At 44.3% G+C, this 20576-nt stretch overlaps 7 non-coding genes across 7 annotated transcripts; 1 reads left to right on the top strand and 6 right to left on the bottom strand.

Moving 5' to 3' along the window:
- Window positions 1-1310: 1310 nt before the first annotated feature.
- LOC142392523 (5S ribosomal RNA) lies at window positions 1311-1429 on the top strand. The gene has a single exon (XR_012771169.1). It is a non-coding gene; the product is annotated as a 5S ribosomal RNA (ribosomal RNA).
- Window positions 1430-4219: 2790 nt separating this feature from the next.
- On the bottom strand, window positions 4220-4293 carry trnat-agu (transfer RNA threonine (anticodon AGU)). Its single transcript has one exon. It is a non-coding gene; the product is annotated as a tRNA-Thr (tRNA).
- A 261-nt stretch (window positions 4294-4554) lies between these two features.
- trnat-agu (transfer RNA threonine (anticodon AGU)) lies at window positions 4555-4628 on the bottom strand. Its single transcript has one exon. It is a non-coding gene; the product is annotated as a tRNA-Thr (tRNA).
- Window positions 4629-5248: 620 nt separating this feature from the next.
- On the bottom strand, window positions 5249-5322 carry trnat-agu (transfer RNA threonine (anticodon AGU)). The gene has a single exon. It is a non-coding gene; the product is annotated as a tRNA-Thr (tRNA).
- Window positions 5323-5626: 304 nt separating this feature from the next.
- On the bottom strand, window positions 5627-5700 carry trnat-agu (transfer RNA threonine (anticodon AGU)). The gene has a single exon. It is a non-coding gene; the product is annotated as a tRNA-Thr (tRNA).
- A 304-nt stretch (window positions 5701-6004) lies between these two features.
- Window positions 6005-6078, bottom strand: trnat-agu (transfer RNA threonine (anticodon AGU)). Its single transcript has one exon. It is a non-coding gene; the product is annotated as a tRNA-Thr (tRNA).
- A 2014-nt stretch (window positions 6079-8092) lies between these two features.
- Window positions 8093-8166, bottom strand: trnat-agu (transfer RNA threonine (anticodon AGU)). Its single transcript has one exon. It is a non-coding gene; the product is annotated as a tRNA-Thr (tRNA).
- Window positions 8167-20576: the final 12410 nt, after the last annotated feature.

Raw genomic sequence — 20576 nt, 5'->3', positions numbered from 1 at the left:
AATAGACGGGAGAAAAAAATCGAGATATACAAAATAATAGATGAATAAAATAAAATAAAGAAATGGAAAACTGAATGAATTGATATTTGTTTATGTTGTAAAGGTCAAACATGGAGAAGAAGAGCCACGAGTGCAGTGTGTGCAACAGGACTTTCACTGAGAAGTCTAACCTGACTATAGGCACAAGAAGCTTCATGCTCCAAAGCAGTGGTTCCCAACCCTGGTCCTCAAGGCACACTGCCCTGCATGTTTCCCATGTTTCCCTGCTCCAGCACACCTGATTCAGATAATTGGGTCAGGTCTGAAAGCTCTCCAGAAGGCTGAGCACGACCCATTCATTTGAATCAGGTGTGCTGGAGCAGCACAGCATCCTAATTACCACAAGAACATAGGCATAAGCCTAATAATATAGGCAATGTACTACAGGTAAATAGGATAGAAAATTTAAGTATCAAATATCTACATGAAACCTCCCAGGCTTGTTCCTTACAAACAATATTTTTTATAGCAACAATCTTTAACCTGACTTTTATCAACATTTTCAGATTTCTACATCTGAAATGTATGCAAATTAGCACATAATTAATGATGTAAGACCTAATTTGCATGGAAAAACATAGCATTAACACAGTAATAACATAATCTCATCAGTCTACATCAACTCAAACTATGCAAATAATGCAAACAACATTCAGCAGCCAAGTGGATTTCAATCATCCAGCCCTCATGCATGCATGACATCTCTGTAAATAAAAGTTGAGGCCAGTGAACACCAGGGGGAGTCCTTCTTTTTGATCCTTTTTTGATCGATCCCAGGTTGAGCAATAGGGACTTGGGGGGGTCATGAGCCATTCCCAGGCGGTCTCCCATCCAAGTACTAACCAGGCCCGACTCTGCTTGGCTTCTGAGATCGGACGAGATCAGGCGCGCTCAGGGCGGTGTGGCCGTAAGCCAGCAATGGAATCACAAACCAGCTTTTTATAGATTCTGAAACAGAATCTGTTATTGTATTCCGACTTCTAAAATAGAACTATACCGTTTAGAGAAGACGCAGTTTATGAGCATGTCGTGGGATTGAGCTTCCCTGGTTTCTCTATATGACAACGGACACAAAACTACACACAGGGAACAGAGGAGCTTGACAGACACTAAGTTATCTGAGAGTCCCATTTTCAGCTGCAGAGAACAATCACATCAGGGAAGTCAACGTGCAGGCTCAACAGCAGCCTCTCAAGCCAGCTCTCTGGTAAAAATAGGGGAAACGTATGGTTCCAGCACCTATATAACATATATTTGTCACAGGGACTGTGGCTTACGGCCACACTGCCCTGAACACGCCCGATCTCGTCCGATCTCGGAAGCCAAGCAGGGTCGGGCCTGGTTAGTACTTGGATGGGAGACCGCTTGGGAATACCAGGTGCTGTAAGCTTTTTTCTCTTCTCTCTGCGGCCTGCATGTAACATCTGACCATCACCGTGTGCCACACAGACACAGACACCAGGAAGTTAACCAGCTTGGGCTGCTGCTGATTGGTTGGCAGACACCTCTGTTTCTGTTTGGCTCTCAGTCTCCATGTTGCTGATCCTGGATCTGCTGAGATGTCCCAGCAGGCCATTGTTGGCTTTGATCCTCATACATTTAACTTTGTCCTGAGAAAGGACAAGTTCCAAAAAGTCAAACAGGGACTACTTTTGCATTTGACGTAGCCAAACTGCATGCGCCTGGAGAAGCCAAAAGGCTTACAGCACCTGGTATTCCCAGGCAGTCTCCCATCCAAGTACTAACCAGGCCTGACTCTGCTTGGCTTCTGAGATCGGACGAGATCAGGCGTGCTTTTTTTTTTTTTTCTCTTTTATTATCTAAAAGCACAAATTTCAAAATACATCAAATCACATATCTACATGTATACTCATTTGAACCATGTATACACATATATTATTTACAATACAGTTAAAGCAAAAACACAAATTTGTGAGGCCATCATTTGGTCTTCTCCCTCTCTTCCATCCCACAGACCTTCTCACCAAACCATATAAATGGAACCAAAAGACAGAAATCCAATATGACAAAACAAAAAATTAGTGAGACAGCCCGTAGTTCTTCACTTCCCTCTCGCCCACAGGCCCCCTCACCAAACCATAGAAATAAATAAACACATTTAAAGCCGCCCTTGCTCTACCCAAAGTCTAACTTCACACCCCCATCCCCAATCTGTATGAACGTGCTCCCCTCCACAAAACCCTCGGTGAACTCTTCTACCCCCAAGTGTGTTAAAACCCCGTGCACGTCTCTTTTCGTGATGCTTTTAAAGATACTCCACACCTCCACTTTCTTTCTTTCATAATGTGCTATGTCCCTCCTCATTTTTACTGCATACCTGGCGTGACTCAAAACATAGTTCAGCAGATTTACATTCTTCCCTTCCATCCTTCCCCTCACTCCAAACAACCACACCTCTCTCCAGCCCGTGTCCCCCCACACTTCTTTATCCCAACATCTGTTTATTAGCTCTTTCATTTTCTTGAAATACCCGACCAGTTCCCCACATTCAACAAACTCATGCATACACGTTTCCACCCCCACACCGCACACATCACATTCTTTCCTTACATTCACATCAAACCTACTTATTACTAAATTATTAAAAATCCTGTTGTGCCTCAACATAAAATTAAAGTTTTCGCATTCTGGCGTATTGCACTTAACCCTTAGGTTTTTCCATATTCCCTTTTCATCCATGTCCTCCATCACCCTCTCCCACACTTTCTCCGCTGCCGGTCTCTTTATTTCTTTCCTTCTCAGACTCCTGTATATCACCCTTGCTTTCACACTCATTACATTCATCCTCCCCTCCCCTTCCCCCACATACATTCCCATTTCTCCAGCTTCATTTTCATTTTCCCCCACCTCACCCGCAATCATTTTCACCCATTCACTCGGCATTCCCTCCCTTATTTATCAGTCGATATGATAAACTGGAAAAAACGACCCAGACCTGCTGGACCCAATGGCCAGTTGTCATTGCGGTAAGTTACCAAAACAAAATTTTGTTGAGATTTGTTATCTATTGGTTGAATGAAAAAACGTACCGTGTAAGCTATAATAACTAATAGTCCACAGTGTAACTATTATAATGTGCACTTATAATAATGTGACCCGGATACGCAGCGTCTCCATTGGAGTTTGTATGTCTAATCCTGCAGCTAGGAGCCAGAGTTTTGTTCTTTCCAGATCTTTTATTGGAAAATAATGGAAACTTTTTGGAACCCATCTATGGGCTCTATTGTTGCAATTAGCAAAGGCACACTGATTTACCATGTTGCCACGTAGTTGGTTTATAATCCGCTCGCAGCAAACTCGCTCGATCCAAACGCAGCAGATGTAGAACTAGCTTGGAACTAGCAGCTGAGTTAGTTACATCAAAACTGCCGAGAGTAAGGTACAATTCCGCTGACCACTATAAACTAGTCCCTCATATGATAAAAATCCATGTAATGCAAGGTCAGTTTTATTTCAAACATTACTCTATCACCACAAACCTTTACATCCACTGCCTGACATAATAATTGATTGCTTTGAGTGTTTATTGAATTGGGCAAGACTGTTTTCTTGTGGCAGGCTACCAAAAGTCGATCACTTGCGCTAGCTTAGCAACAGCGACCAGTGGTTTCACAAGGGCTGCATGGAATTAAAAAAAAAAAAAAGAAAACATCTGTACACATTTCTTACACTCTGGTTGACTCGGAAATGAGGTTCAATGTCGAAAATTCCGGAGTACCGCTTTAAAAGACCTTCTCACCCTTCACTGTCCTTCACGCTCTCTCCGTTCCTCCAACACCAACCTTCTTCACACTCCCAGAACTGGCTCCCGCACCATGGGAGACCGGGCCTTTTCCTGCGCTGCCCCTCGGCTGTGGAACGCTCTGCCTCCACATCTGAGGGCTCCACAGACTGTGGAACACTTTAAAATAGGCCTGGAAACCTTTCTTTTTACCCAATGTTTTTAATGATCTCCCTTTGAATGCTCTGTCCTGTATTTATTTCGTTTTATCATTTAAAGGACTCACTACTTTTATTTGTGTATTTTATTTGCATTTTACTGTCCCTGCTTTTGAACCTAATATCTGTCTTTTATCCCACTGTAGCACTTTGAGATTTTATTGTAAATGTAAAGTGCCTTACACATAAAATGTATTATTATTATTATAATAACACCTTAAGGCACTGCTGGGATTTGAACCCAGGATCTCCTGTTTACTAGACAGGCACTTTGGCCAACTAAGCCACAGCACCACATGGTTCATAAAACTGATGAAAGAATAAAGAGCAGGAACTGGATCCATTTCCGGAAATGAGCTCCAGAGACTCTCCCAAAACTAACTGGGACTTCTAAAAACACTTTTATGAAGTCTGACCAAAGAACAGACTCATAATAACCATGATACTCATTTAAAGGTCCATCATTTGATGAAGAGCAACAATGCAAAGCATTCAGTAGAACCCTGATAACAACCGGTTTCTCATGCTAAGTCATAGCTAGCTCTGAAGGACCACAGGCACTGCTGGGATTTGAACCCAGGATCTCCTGTTTACTAGACAGGCACTTTGACCAACTAAGCCACAGCGCCACATGGTTCATAAAACTGATGAAAGAATAAAGAGCAGAAACTGGATCCACCTCAGGAAGTGGTTTTTGTGATTCTGTACCTCAAGAATAGTTAAAGCCATGAGTAGAAGTGCCTCCAGTTGGTTCAAAACTTCATCATATTTTGCAGATATTTTTGGGTTTTCTACTCAGACCCTGGTGTTCATGAGGAAGTCACTTTCACCAGTTACAGCCAGATCTCATGAAGCGGTGTACTTATTACACGCCAACTCATTTACTGTGTTGTTACAAGGCTTTTTTATGCTTTTGCGTATTTTTTTCCGCTACATATTTAAAGGAAATGACGTCCTGCCCTCAGCTTTTACTCTAACTCTGACTATTTCACAGTTTGTACGTTCATTTTGATGTTATGTAGTGTGACAGGAGGAGAACCTCCACCGTACTGTACCCTAACCATTTGACTTGTTATGTGAACGGAGGAAAATTACACTCTGAAAGCATAAAATAGGCATAAATGAGACTTTAAAAGCTGTGTGCTATTTATACGCACTTTCATTAAGTGGACCAGTGAAAATGATTTAGTAGAAAGCTGATAATAAGCTGTTTCATATGCAAAGTAATAGCTTACTCTGAAAGACCCACAGGCACTGCTGGGATTTGAACCCAGGATCTCCTGTTTACTAGACAGGCACTTTGACCAACTAAGCCACAGCGCCACATGGTTCATAAAACTGATGAAAGTATAAAGAGCAGGAACTGGATCCACCTCAGGAAGTGTTTTTTGTGATTTATTTCCGAAATTCATGTGATCTCTGCATAAATCATGGCTTGATGTTGTTCAAATTATCTCTATATGTGAAAAAATTGGATATAGTCCAAGTTTAATCTTCTGTAACTCAAGAATAGTTAAAGCCATGAGATGATGTGCCTCCAAGTACAGACTGCTTTGGAAGTCCAGCACTCCTGAAGCACTGCTGTAAACAGTTATGGCACCATGTTGATGTACATAATAACACCTTAAGGCACTGCTGGGATTTGAACCCAGGATCTCCTGTTTACTAGACAGGCACTTTGACCAACTAAGCCACAGCGCCACATGGTTCATAAAACTGATGAAAGAATAAAGAGCAGGAACTGGATCCACCTCAGGAAGTGGTTTTTGTGATCTATTTCCGAAATTCATGTGATCTCTGCATAAATCAGGGCGTGATGTTATTCAAATTATCTCTATATGTGAAAACATTGGATATAGTCCCAGTTCAATCTTCTGTAACTCAAGAATAGTTAAAGCCATGAGATGAAGTGTCTCCAAGTACAGACTGCTTTGGAAGTCCAGCACTCCTGAAGCTCTGCTGTAAACAGTTATGGCACCATGTTGATGTACATAATAACACCTTAAGGCACTGCTGGGATTTGAACCCAGGACCTCCTGTTTACTAGACAGGCACTTTGACTAACTAAGCCACAGCACCACATGGTTCATAAAACTGATGAAAGAATAAAGAGCAGGAACTGGATCCATTTCAGAAAATGTTTTTTGTGATTCTGTACCTCAAGAATAGTTAAAGCCATGAGTAGAAGTGCCTCCAGTTGGTTCAAAACTTCATCATATTTTGCAGATATTGTTGGGTATTGTTTGGTCCGCATTGCCGGCATTAAGTCGGACATGTTTCCTGTGAGGGTTGGACTCCGTCAGGGCTGCCCTTTGTCACCGATTCTGTTCATAATTTTTATGGACAGAATTTCTAGGCGCAGCCAGGGCGTTGAGGGGGTCCGGTTTGGCGACCTCAGAATCGGGTCTCTGCTTTTTGCGGACGATTTGGTTCTGTTGGCGTCGTCGGGCCGTGACCTTCAGCTCTCACTGGAGCGGTTCGCAGCCGAGTGTGAAGCGGCTGGGATGACCATCAGCACCTCCAAATCTGAGACCATGGTCTTCGGCCGGAAAAGGGTGGAATGCTCTCTCCGGGTCGGGAATGAGATCCTTCCCCAAGTGGAGGAGTTCAAGTATCTCGGGGTCTTGTTCACGAGTGAGGGACGAATGGAACAGGAGATTGACAGGCGGATCGGTGCGGCGGTGCGGCGTCTGCAGTGATGCGGGCTCTGCATCGGCCCGTCGTGGTGAAGAAGGAGCTGAGCCAGAAGGAGAAGCTCTCGATTTACCGGTCAATCTACGTTCCTACCCTTACCTATGGTCACGAGCTGTGGGTAGTGACCGAAAGAACGAGATCGCGAATACAAGCGGCCGAAATGAGTTTCCTCCGCAGGGTGTCTGGGCTCTCCCTTAGAGATAGGGTGAGAAGCTCGGTCATCCGGGAGGGGCTCGGAGTAGAACCGCTGCTCCTCCGTATCGAGAGGAGTCAGATGAGGTGGCTCGGGCATCTGGTGAGAATGCCTCCTGGACGCCTCCAGGTGTTCCGGGCCCGTCCCACTGGGAGGAGGCCCCGGGGAAGACCCAGGACACGTTGGAGAGACTATGTCTCTCGGCTGGCCTGGGAACGCCTCGGGGTCCCCCCAGAAGAGCTGGAGGAAGTGGCCGGGGACAGGGACGTCTGGGTCTCTGTGCTCAAGCTGCTGCCCCCGCGACCCGATCCCCGGAGAAGCGGAAGATAATGGATGGATGGATGGATGGATTGTTGGGTTTTCAACTCAGATCCTGGTGTTCATGAGGAAATCACTTTCACCAGTTACAGCCAGATCTCATGAAGCGGTGTACTTATTACACGCCAACTCATTTACTGTGTTTTTACAAGGCTTTTTTATGCTTTTGCGTATTATTTTCCGCTACATATTTCAAGGAAATGACGTCCTGCCCTCAGCTTTTACTCTAACTCTGACTATTACACAGTTTGTACGTTCATTTTGATGTTATGTAGTGTGACAGGAGGAGAACCTCCACCGTACTGTACCCTAACCATTTGACGTGTTATGTGAACGGAGGAAAATTACACTCTGATATAAAAAAAGGCATAAATGAGACTTTAAAAGCTGTGTGCTATTTATACGCACTTTCATTAAAGCTGCCGTTGGCAGGTTTTCAAAATTCCGACTCTAAAGTCGGAAAATTCGAACTGATACAACTTTCAGGTCCCTCCCTCTCTGTGGACGAGGTTGTGCACGTGAGTTCACACCAGTGTGCGCGCACACAAGCTGGGGGCAGACTCACGCTCAGCATGGAAGACGTGGTTGGTGACTGTTCTGCTCAGATAATAGATAAATAATAAACCTAACGTGATTGGTTAAAAACAGCCGGGAGCGCTCGATTTTTGCAGGCACGATTACAGGCTTCAGAGGGAGCTACAGAATTCGGGATTTTTCCTAAACAGCCTATTTAATATTCTACTTCCAGAATCCCATGACAGTTCAAGCTAATATGACTAAAAAAAAGTTGCCGACGACAGCTTTAAGTGGACCAGTGAAAAGGATTTAGTATAAAGCTGACAATAAGCTGTTTTATATGCTAAGTCATAGCTTGCTCTGAAGGCCCACAGGTACTGCTGGGATTTGAACCCAGGATCTCCTGTTTACTAGACAGGCACTTTGACCAACTAAGCCACAGCACCACATGGTTCATAAAACTGATGAAAGAACAAAGAGCAGGAACTGGATCCATTTCCGGAAATGAGCTCCAGAGACTCTCCCAAAACTGACTGGGACTTCTAAAAACATTTTTATCAAGTCTGACCAAAGAACAGACTCATAATAACCATGATGCTCATTTAAAGGTCCATCATTTGATGAAGACCAACAACGCAAAGCATTCAATAGAACCCTGATAACAACCGGTTTCTCATGCTAAGCCACAGCGCCACATGGTTCATAAAACTGATGAAAGAATAAAGAGCAGGAACTGGAACCCAGTTTGGAAGTCTGGAAGTTTTGGAAGTCCTGAGGGGTGTTCCACGAAGCTGGATTCGCAGAAAGCCTGGCTTTTCTCGATAGTTCTGGCTAATCTAAGAGAGAGTTCCGCTCCACCAACGTGGCTCTTTTCTTTCAGTTGCTCTTTCCAGCTCTCTGCCTCTTTCAGAACTGACTGATATTCACTTTCTGCTGCTGCTGCTTTCAGAGTTTCACACAATCCTGCAGTGACTCGGTTGCACTGCTTGAGCTCCTGCTCACACTTTTGACGGAGATGACGCTCACACGTCAAACAGTTTTGCACCTTCTTTAGTTTTTCCTCAGTCATGGAGCAGCCGCTCTCTGCTGCCACTCTTCTGTCTTTTTCTCCTGTCAGAAAGAAATGTTTCTTCAGCAGCTTTGTCCTCAGAATATCCATCCCATGCTATAAATAGCTGATCTTGTCATTCTTCTGTCGGTAAGAGTTCTGTCATTTCTCTGATCCATGATCTCGGTCGGCAGCAGAGGCGTTAGAGGGAATCCCCTCGGTTTGTGAAACTGGAAACTTCCACTTGACTGGAGGAACTACGGAGGCCTGGAGATGATCCTGCAGGAGCTGGACATCCTCTGAGTGAGGAGTCCCAGCTGCAGCAGAGACCTGGGATTGTTCTTTTTCCAACAGTTGCTGGGTTCCTCATAACTTTCCTTACTGCCAAAAGTAATGGGACACGTGTAGAAACCCTCGGGCAAATCGTCGTCTGCCATGTCACACCACTGAAGTGGAAGAGATGATTTCTTGGTTTGACTCATTTTGCTTGTTGTTTGTAAGTACTTAAAATCAAAATGACTATTCAAGATAGTAAGTAAACATTTTTTCTAAGTGCTTGTTAAAACAACTATTTAAGATACTAATAAAGTCTTTTTTAGGCGATGTGAAAACCGTTTGCTGTGACTTTCAAATCTGCTTCAAAAACTGGACGTGTTTCTTCAGATAAACTCCTGACCAGCTGTGAAAAAGCAGTGAAAATGTCTGGCCTGTATAAACTTTGTGATGTCAAACAAGATCAGAGATGACATCGATTGTGATGTCACAACAGTGATGACATCACAGCTTTGTGAAGGCTTCTGTTCTGTCTCTTCTGGTCTGAGGTTCCAACCACAGATTCTGGATGGAAGTGAAGTCCGGATTCCAGAATGTTGATTTGTGTTCTCTGTTAATCTCTGGACGACTTCAGCTGATTACTTCCTGTCACTGTCACGTTGGAAGGTCTTCCACCAGCAGTGTTTCCCAAGACAGAATAATGTCAGTTTGTTTAAAATGTTGCCAAAATAAACTATTACAATTACATCAAATGTCATCTCAGGGCACTTCAGTAATAAAGTCCAATTCAGGCCAATTGGAGTTCAATTCATTGTAATTATAATCCAATTCATTCAATTCAGAATGAATCCAATTCATTCATACAGAGCAATTCAAAAACTATTTCCTCACTAAGGAAACCAACAGATGGCACCGAACTCGCACTATTTTAATTAGATAGAACTTTTAATAGTTCTAAGATCATATCTTTCTGGCTTTATTTGCATTTTACAAAGAGTCCCGAGTAATTATGAAAGTGGGGTTTTAATTTGAAGAAAAAGCCTCAAAATACTTCCTAACTGACCTGATCTGGCTGCTGAAGCTCAGCTCTGAGTCCATAATAACACCCAGATTCCTGCTTGGTTTGTGGTTTTTAACATCACAGCCTGAAGCTGAGCTCAGATTTTTAACAGCTGACAATGACCTCTGTTTTCTCTTTGTTTAGCTGCAGGAAGTTCTGGATCATCCGGTTGGTTATTTGTTGGAGGCTCTTTGCTGGGCCAGTTATTCCTCTGTGCCAGCAGCTGAGCACCAGTTCTGCCAAAACTAACAGGAAACATCATCCTGCACCGCTGGATTATCAACAAGTAATACTGACCAAGTCAGGAGATTAAAAAGGATGCAGAGGATAGTCAACCATCTCCTAAACACGGGACTTGTGTTTGACACCAGTCTTTGAACTGCTGTGTGACCGTTGTTTCCTTCATTCGTTTTTTTACCTTTTTTTCCAGAACTACTTGGTCGAAAGGTGTAAAACATTAAAAGTACTGGGTTAAAGTTAGAAAAGCATCATGTTTAGGAAATAAAATACACTTTTGGGGGAAAAACTTGGCCAACAAGACCAGGAGCTCCTGACCTGTCTCACACATTTCAGTAAGACCTCGGGAAATTGTACCAAAAAGGGCAAAACATGTCTCCTTTAAAGGACCAATAAGAGCTACATCTCAGACTCTACAGGCCTCAGTTAACTTGTTAAATGTGTCAGTGGGTCGGTGTGAAAACTCAACATCTAGGATGTTATTTCCAGCTTCTACGTTTAACTGAAATAGAAAATCTGAGAATTACGACAATTTGGGTAGAGCTATTTTACGACAGTAAAATATTTGGCAGTGACTAAGTGCCTTTAGCACAGACAGGAGGGTGGAGGCGAGAGGAGACAATGAGGCTGATACCAGACCAACCAGATGAGCCTCCAGCGTCCACCTGTCCTGATAGTCCCTCACAAGCAGCTGTCTGTTGTTAGCACGTTAAGCTTTGATTGGTCTGGGCTGGTCTGTGGCATTATTTATAAACCTTCACCCTTGCTGTTTCCTCTCATAGCTTGTTTTCACCATGACAGCTGCTGGGTTCTTCCTGAGGTATAAGCACAAGCTGTCTTTCACAGTTTTTGTTTGATTGATTGGAAACATTAGTTAATATTGCATTCTTACTCTTTGCTGTACATAATTTCAGGGTTTCCCTCTTTGCCTTGTTGACTGCTGCTACATGGGGTTTTCCCACTAAAGGTGTGCTATCATCTGTTGTGGTAAAACATTACATGCTTGCTTGAATCAGCTTCTGCTAAACTTGTTCTCATGCACCCAGGTTCAAAATCAGCAGGCCAGAGCAGCAGCGGCACAAAAGCTGCAGGTAATTTTGGCTCTTACCAGGGAGCAGCCGCTGGCCGCCCGGTGACCGTGCCCTACACTGCTTCCAGTGACGTTTATATGGCGACACCTGTGCAAGCCTCTGGTCTAAGTCAACCTGTTCTTCAGGCAGACCCAAGATTCAGTGGCTATGGCTCATTTGTGCCAACGCAACTGGTTGCCCAAGCTCCTGGCCTTGTCCAAGCTCCTGGCCTTGTCCAAGCTCCTGGCCTTGTCCAAGCTCCTGGCCTTGTCCAAGCTCCTGGCCTTGTCCAAGCTCCTGGCCTTGTCCAAGCTCCTGGCCTTGTCCAAGCTCCTGGCCTTGTCCAAGCTCCTGGCCTTGTCCAAGCTCCTGGCCTTGTCCAAGGTGCTCTTCAGGCAGACCCAAGATTCAGCAGCTCTGGCTCCGTTGTGCCCGTGCAAATGGCTGTGCAAGCTTCTGGTGTCCCACAGGCTGTTCAGACGGGTCCAGCATTGAGCAGCTTGAGCTCTGGCCTGCCTGCAACAGGATACTCTACTGTCACTTATGTACCTGTTGACGTAGGATCTGACGCTGGCGCTCTGCAACCTGGAGCTGCCCAATCTGGACCACAAGGTAAATCTTCCGCTTGGAGTGTAGATGGCCCAAAATATGTTTGGAAGCCTAAAGGTGTCTGTGTGTTTTCATGTAGTCACTAGCAAATCTTGCTGAGTTAAGAATATGTTAAGACTCTATGCTATCAGAACTTCTGCTGTGAAAAGGACTAATGATGAAATGTCTCCACACAGAAACCCAGTGGGCTATTGCTCCCTCAGTCTTTGAGGATGCGTCAGCCCAAGCCCTCAGCCTCACTGACGTTCTCCCTGCAGCCCCTCTGTCACCACCTGGCCCTGTCCTCCAGTCAGGGGAGACCTCCAGTGTCACCAAGGAAGCTGAACTCGGGAATTACCAGCAGCAGACGGAGGAATTCGGCTACCCGGATGACCGCCAAGGGTCTGGACCGGGATCTGCAACCGTACTGGTGCCACGCTTTGGTGTGGGTGGCTCTCCTAACTTTGACTACAGGCTTTTGTACGGCTTGTACCCCTCTGGAACCTACAGCACCTTCAGCCAGCAGCATGAGAAGGGCAAAGACTACTTTCAGGATGTGCACTACTTGAAGGAGCATATTACTGACAGCCATGGTTCTGGGCAGCAGAAAAAGTTCTTCCCAAGTGCCCGCTAGAGCTGAACATGATGTGCAGAGGGTATGTTGGGAGTGGTACCTGCAAATGTCTTTATCTCAATGCTCTAACTAATCTGGTTCTGTTTCAGATTGGAAAGCTGAATCCAACGGCACAAGATTCTTTTTAGTCTTTGAATAAAATCTTGTCAAATGATCTCGCTTCAGAATGATTAAGGGAAACAATGTCCTGTGTACACCATCTGGGTTCAAGGCAAATGGTAGGCATCGCCTGTCATATTTGACTCGGACATTCTGCTTTTGGTTTCTAACATGGCTTCTCAAAGCTCTGCATCTTGAGAGGAATTGCATGGCAGTGTTAAATAGTTGCTTAATTGACTATAGCGATCAGCTACAGCATCCTTTACAGCCATTTCTCTACACCTGTACATGGCAGCCAGACACTACCCCTTCTAGAGGAGTAGTAGAGTGTACTTTATTGTCCCCAGGGGGAAATTTGTCTTGGGCTTCCAACAATCACTGCATAACATACAGCACTCACACACTCAGCATACAACATAAACATAGAACATAAGACTGTGCAGCGCATGTCTATCTGTCATTGAGCATTCTTATGGCAGATGGGATAAAGGAGTTCTTATATTTGTTGAGTCTGCAGTTCAATGTCCTAAAACGTCTACCTGAGGGTAGCAGAGTGAATTCATTGTGCAGAATGTGTGTGGGGTCCCCTAGAATCTTCAGTGCCTCCCTGAGCACTGACTTTTCATAGATGGACTGCATATATCCCTGATCTTGGTGACCAATCTTCAGTGCAGTTTTAACCAAACGCCCCAACTTGGTTTTTAACGGAACAGTCAGATTACCATACCACGTTTGCACACCATACTGTATCACACTTTCTAAGATCATTTGGAAAAATAAAAACAGAAACCTATTAACACCATACAGCCTTAGTCGTTTTAAAAAGTACATCCTCTGTTGGAGCTTGGTACAGAGGCTCTCAATATGGACTTGCCATGTTAGTGAACTGTCCATGAAGACACCCAGGTATTTATGAGGGGACCTGACATATGGGGGTGTTATGGATGTGTACTGCATTTGTGTTTGAAACTACTCTTGGATCAAATATCATTTCCTGAGTTTTTTTCACATTGACAACAAGATGATGGGCATCACACCAGTCAACAAACTGTTCTATCTCCGAATGGTATGGTGCTGTTTCCTGATCCTTATGTAGTAGCCCCAGGATTGCAGTGTCATCTGAGAACTTGACAATGTAGTTGTGTGGGTGAGTACTCACACACTCATTTGTGTAGATAGTGAAGAGGACGGGAGAGCTCACACAACCTTGAGGAGCCCCTGTGCTTATGCACTTAGTTTGTGAGGCTGTATTATGGACTCTGACATACTGCGTCCTATTTGTTAAAAAGGAATAGTACCACTTTATGATAAAAGAGCTAACACCCATGTTCTTTAGTGTCTCTAGTAGTAAAAATGGCTGAATTGTATTAAAAGCTGAGCTAAAATCAATAAAAAGTAAACGAGCGTAGGCCTTTGGGTTCTCCAGATGTTTCAGTACAAGATGGGTGATGCTGCTTACAGCATCATTTGTACTACGCTGATGCTTATAGGAAAACTGCCATGGGTCTAGTTTTGGGTTGACCTCGGTTTTTAAAAGGGACACCATATATTTTTCAAAGCATTTCATGACTATAGACGTCAATGCAATTGGTCTAAAATCATTGTTTTCTGTGGGGCAGGGCTTTTTGGGGACCGGTGTAATAGCTGCCTTTTTCCAAAGCGCTGGTACAGTGTGGGAGTCAAGAGACCGCTGAAAAATCGGACACCAGGCTGGAGTGAGCTCCTCTGCACAGGATTTTAGGAGGCGGGCGGATATCCCATCTGGCCCCATGGCCTTTCTAGTGCACACCTTCTTAAATAAGGACTGTATTTTTGGACAGTCTACCTCGTGGACATTAGTCTCATTATTTAAAGAACTTAAAACAAGCATACATTCATTATTAAAATCATGAGTTTCAAATCTGAGATAAAAATTGTTCAATTCGTCTGCCTTGCTGTGGTTGTCAGATGTGCTTATGTCAACTTTACTTGGGCGCATGTTTACAGTACTTTTCATTGCATCCCAAAGTTTCCTGGAGTTCATGTTTACAAATTGGGTTTCTATTATGTCCCTTTGACGGTTCCTGGCTTGCCTTAGTAGTTGATTGAGTTCCCTTTGTACAATTTTCAGTTCCAACTTGTCTTTCTTCCTGAAAGCTGCATTTTTCCTGTTAATGCAGTTTTTAATGTCTTTAGTTATGTAGGGCTTATTGTTTGGGTAGACCACAACTTGTTTTTTATGAAGAACGCTGTCCACACAATAATTAATATAGTCAGTGATCGTGTCTGTGGTCACATTTATATCTACGTCGTGGAAGACTTCCCAGTCTGTGCATAAAAAGCAGCCTTTGAGGGATTCTATCCCTTCCTCTGTCCACAGGGTTACAGTTTTCACCTGAGGCTTGCTTCGTTTTAACATAGTTTTATATGTTGGAATTAAATGAACGACATTGTGATCCGAGTTTGCCAGGGGAGGTTTAGGCTTGGCGATGTAAGCATTGTTGATGTTACCGTAGCACTTGTCGAGAGTTCTATTTTCGCGTGTGCTACACTTGACATACTGCTCGAACCCAGATAGCATAAGCTCTAATTTGCAATGGTTAAAGTCTCCCATAATAAATACAGGAGCGCCTGGAGAACGTTGTAGTTCGTTGTGTACACAATCCGCGATGTGAGTAGCAGCTCGTGCTGCGTTTCCACTTGGGGGTACATAGACAATGCACACAGACACACTGCCAAACTCCCTTGGTAGATGAAAAGGGCTGAAGTGCAAGTGCAAAAGTTCCACGTCAGGAGAGCAAGACGATTGCCTAACTGTGTATTGTTTGCACCAGCTGTTACTCACATACACCGCCATGCCACCTCCTCTGCGTTTCCCGGATTCTTCTGTCCTGTCTGCCCGTATTAGCGAAAATCCTTCAATGTCAACCAAAGAGTTTTGTATGTCTCGGTGGAGCCAAGTCTCCGTGATGGCCAGCAGGCTCGCGGTGCGGTACTCAAAGCATGTCTTGGTGTCAACCCGAAGCTCGTCAATCTTGGCCCGGAGAGATCTCGCGTTGCAGAGAATCATAGAAGGCAGGGGAGGCCGATTGCCTCTCCTCAGCAGGCGCTGCCGCACTCCACCGCGCCTGCCCCGCTTCCTGGGCCGCGCTCGCGTTGGCTGTAGTCTCACGCACTCCGATAGATCCACCACGGGGGGGAGTCCAGCTGATCGCAGCGCCAGCAGTGCGTCTCTGGTGTAGGAGATAGGTGGTTGGGCCTCCTTGGCCCCGACGTGAGTTTGGCAGGGAGTGCAAAGTCCAGCGATAATTAGGACGAGGTACAAACAGTGGATTATTTTTGCCATGTCTCACGTTCTGCAGCACACACTCACCAATCGCGCACATAAAAAATAAACGCAAACGCACGTACAAAGACAGACTAAATGACGAAAGACGGTGCAGTGAAGGCAAGCCCGGGTCGCAAGCAGAGCAGCGCCACCGGCTCCATATATAGGTTGCTGAGTGCACGGTAGCCAACCTGAAGGCTTGCCAAACAAACGTTGTGCTTGAAATACTTGGCTGGATACTCCTTAAATATTCTTCTGCAGTTAAGCCAGTGCTGTCTTCAGCAGTCTTGTCATATGATGACCTTGTCTGGGTCCCCCCCCCCCGAACCCTGCAGATGGAATGCTAAAGTAATGGCAAGCCAGTGGATAATGAACATTTCTATTTTTCTCTCTGGGTATCCATATACCAGGGTTGTCAATGATTGAATATTCCTTCTAAAACGATGTATTCAGACATCTGTATTAGCACATGTCAATGACACACATGTGCATCTGTTGGCTTTCAAACTGCCAGGCAACGGCAGCTTTACGTCTAACGGGACAAACTGACTTCTTGTATAGGTGGTTTATTCAAGTTTAAACATTTAACAATTTGTTTCATGTTATGCCAAGTCCATTTGGGTGAACATTTTCAAGAATTAACCATGTTGCTGGTGGTCGAATGATAAGCTAACTGTAGCTCGTATACAACTTTGTCTTGGCTCAAATTTTTCCATCAACTGACAAATCTGAAGTATTTCAGGCGGGGCTATATTTATATTTTGGGGGTTAAAATCACTTTCTTTGTGCCTGCAGTCGAGTTGGGTTCTGAACTTTCTGCCATCTTTATGTGAATCAACTTTCAGCAGTGACGCTTTACCAGACAGTGTGACTCCTGTGACCTGACCCTGACCCCGTCATGCAGTGTGCCGACTCAAGGCAGACGGCGGCTGCGCAGATGTTTTTCCACATTCGATATAAATTTTCACCTTCGAATGTCTGTTTTTAAAACCTATTTGAATTTAGAATATTCTTTGACCATCCTACCCTGTACCACTCTACTATTGTGCTTTAATAGGCCACTTGTTGCCTTTCCACTCTGTAATGGCAGGTTCTGCAGTTGTGCCAGAACATGCCTATTGATGTTGCATCCTCTGAATGCAATAAAGAATAACAGTAGTCAAATCCTGAAGTAACAGATGCATGGAGCAGTTTTACTGCATCACTAAGACAGGACATTCCTGATTTCAACAATATTACGAAGGTGAAAGAAGGCAGTCCTAGAAACCTGTTTTATATGCGAGTCAAATGATAAATTCTGGTCAAAAATAACTCCAAGGTTCCTCACTGTAGAACTATCTTACCATCCATTTACTTTACTCAATGTATCCAGTTTAGGGTAGTGGAAGCCTTTAGCCCAGTGATACTATTTTTTTTTCACAAGAGCCACATTGGCAGAGCAAAATCAAGGGAAGAGCCACTTTTATGACAACATACTAAGTCCCCTTTTGCAAATATGCATTTCTACATATAAAACATCCCACAAAAAAAAGAAACAACACAGCCAATACATTTTCAATTAAGACCGCATTTACCTGAATACTGGAATCCTTAATACTCAATACTGGAAGCTGGCATGCATGTCCTTGACTTTCTTCATGTTGTATTTGTAGTTTGTTGTAATCATAGTGAGACATTCAAGATGAGCATGGTTTTTGTCCTTTTAATTAAAAAAAAAAAAAGACCCATTGTGCCTGCATCTCGCGCTGGCTAAAGGAGCTAGCGGGCACTGCGGTCAAGTGTGACGGTGGTTTAAGCAGGCTGCGTTGCCAGGTTTAACAGTGCCCCCTTTAGGAAACACCATTAAGCCTTAATAAAAATACTTCATACTGTGCAGTATATCTCCAGTCCATCACTCAGCAAAAGGTCTAATAATTTCCACACTTCCATTCACTGAGACTCTGCTAGAACTGTTTGGAGACCTTTGAGGGCCTTATCAGAGAGCCTACTTTCATTGTGCCAACTAATGCTAATTTAATAGCAAGTGATCTGAATCAAAGGAGTTAGAAAATATTTTGCAAATTGATCATGTAGCTTTGCACTCGAGGGAATTTGAAAAGGCATCTTCCACATGTGGTAGAATCAGGAAAACAAAAGCAGAGGAGATATTCAAGTCTTGTGTAGGATGAAAACCAACATGGGAAGATGTGATGCCATGTTAAGGACCGAGTCTGTATGAAGCAAAGTGGCCGCACACACAGAAGGCAAGTTGAGACAGTTGGTTAAGAGGGATGTATGGCTCTGATGAGGCACACAGAAGACACCAAGTGGTGTCAAGCAGAGGGGCAAGGCTACGTAGCATAGGCTAATGAGTCACATGCAATTAAAGCTTGGAAAAGGCCAGCGAGTGCAGATGCAACTGAAACACCTTCATGGCACAAGGTCAAGCAGGGCCACTGTACTGAGCTTCAAGTTATTTTGGTCTGGGTTTGTGTAATGCAAGTCAACCAAGTATTCAATACACAGACCTCATTTTATTGGTCAAGTTTATTTTGCCAGAGTTCAGCCACATGTTGGAATCTCCATGGAAGTATCCATGAGAGTCACCTGCAGAAAACAGAAGGGGTCAGTATTGATACAGGAGTCTCAATACTTCAGACACTAGTCCAGCTTTACCTTAGTACAACTTCTGCCCTTTAGACCCAGTCTTGGCATCAACGTGGTCAAAAGCATCCTGGGAGTATTTGGCGTACGAACTGGAGTCGCGGGCTCGTTGGTAGCCATTGCTGGACTGGACGACGTGGGATGAAGGGTATACAGTGCGCATCTCAGATGTGTCCTTAGGGACCTGGTCGGAGGTCCAGGCAGACTGTGGGAAAGAACTGTCGATCTTCAAGTTCATTAGGGCAGCAAGGAAACGAGCAAAGTCTGCGTCCTGCGCAGTAAAGCCAGCATTAGACCCAGAGGAGCCGCTGCCGTAGCCAGACCCAGAGGAGACGCTGCCGTAGCCAGACCCAGAGGAGACGCTGCCGTAGCCAGACCCAGAGGAGACGCTGCCGTAGCCAGACCCAGAGGAGCCGCTGCCGTAGCCAGAGCCGCTGCCGTAGCCAGACCCAGAGGTGCTGCCGCCGTAGCCAGACCCAGACGTGCTACTACCAGAGCCAGAGGAGCCACTATTTTGACCTGAGCCCAGAAATTAGTTGAAGCAAAGTATGACAGCATGGTTAGTCATGCTGTCAGTAGCCTCTGTATCACTGCCAATATGTTTAGTAACAAAAAACAAAGCTAAAGGAGTATCTGCAGTTCAAGTGGGTCATTAAACCTGAAGTCTAATATATTGTAAGATTTGGTGCTGCATGATTAATATAGTTGCAGACCCTCTTCCCTCTCATTCCTACCAACATCATGGGTTGAGCATGTCCAGACTAAACAACTTCCCATGTTGGCTGCCTTTATATAAACTGCACCTAAATGTTGATATACTTGCTTTTCTGGGGGGGATAACATGTTCCAATGCTGAAGAGCAGGACACAAAGCCAGGAAATCCTGTTTGGATTTCAAAAGAAAAGAAAGAAACTTTAGTATATGGGAGAACAAAAACCTAAACCATTAAACATGAAGACTCACCTGAAGAAAACCTTAAACAACATGTTGAACAAGACAAAACAGAAGCAACACAATTCAGATAAAACTGGTCAAAAACAGCAATCTAGTGACTGCTGTTGAGAGAAGATTTGTGCTGTAACTCATCTGAGGCTGCAGCTGACTTTATATTGGTGCTCTACCTGCTCTAATTACACTCATAAACCTCACCTGGGACCCAGTCAGATCGTGCTGCATTCAATTCAGCTCTGAAAATGAACACTTCTGACATTTAAAAAGGTTTGTTGCAACATGTGAGGAATGAACATGGGATGTTTTAAAGAAGGTGAATTACGCTTGGTCAGATACGGTGTTAAACATCTGGACCAAAGTCCTGCAGATCACTGTGGGCCCCTAATCTCTGGCTGGGGAGTGTGAGGGGAGTGACAGAGATTTGGTCTGAAGGACTCCAGCTTATAACCTCGGTTCTAATACGTCACAAAGTCGTCACAGCCATGAAATTGGGGTCCAACACATCACTTGTCCACTTCACTAGTGGGAGCTGCTAGTTGGGTTTCAAGGGGAAAAAAGTGAGCTCAGCGTGACATAAGACTGGAGTCTTAGTAAGTTAACCTGCTGAGTTCTGGAAATAACTCTAACATAATGTGGACTCCTTGGCAGGAATAAGGAGCTCTGCAGCTCTCTCATCCAGAGGATCTAGAAGCATGGATGTGTTTGGAACATAGCAGAGGGTGGATTCTTCCTAAAGTCACGCTAACTGCCTTCTGCGCACTCTGAGATGTTTAAAGCTCAGATTAATATCTGAGCTGAGATGTAGAAACGTGAGACAACATGATGCAGAGCTGCTCTTTTATTAAGTGATATGGAGGAGATCTTAGATTTATTTCAGATGAACTTGATTAAACAGGACATAACGGAGGTTAAATGTTTAAAGCACCTTGTGCCATCATTTTGTTCA

The sequence above is a fragment of the Odontesthes bonariensis genome, chromosome 11 (assembly GCF_027942865.1).
Source record: "Odontesthes bonariensis isolate fOdoBon6 chromosome 11, fOdoBon6.hap1, whole genome shotgun sequence".
Classification (NCBI taxonomy): domain Eukaryota; kingdom Metazoa; phylum Chordata; class Actinopteri; order Atheriniformes; family Atherinopsidae; genus Odontesthes; species Odontesthes bonariensis.
The sequence above is the reverse complement of the archived record's forward strand: the minus strand, read 5'-3'. Positions and strand labels throughout refer to the sequence as shown.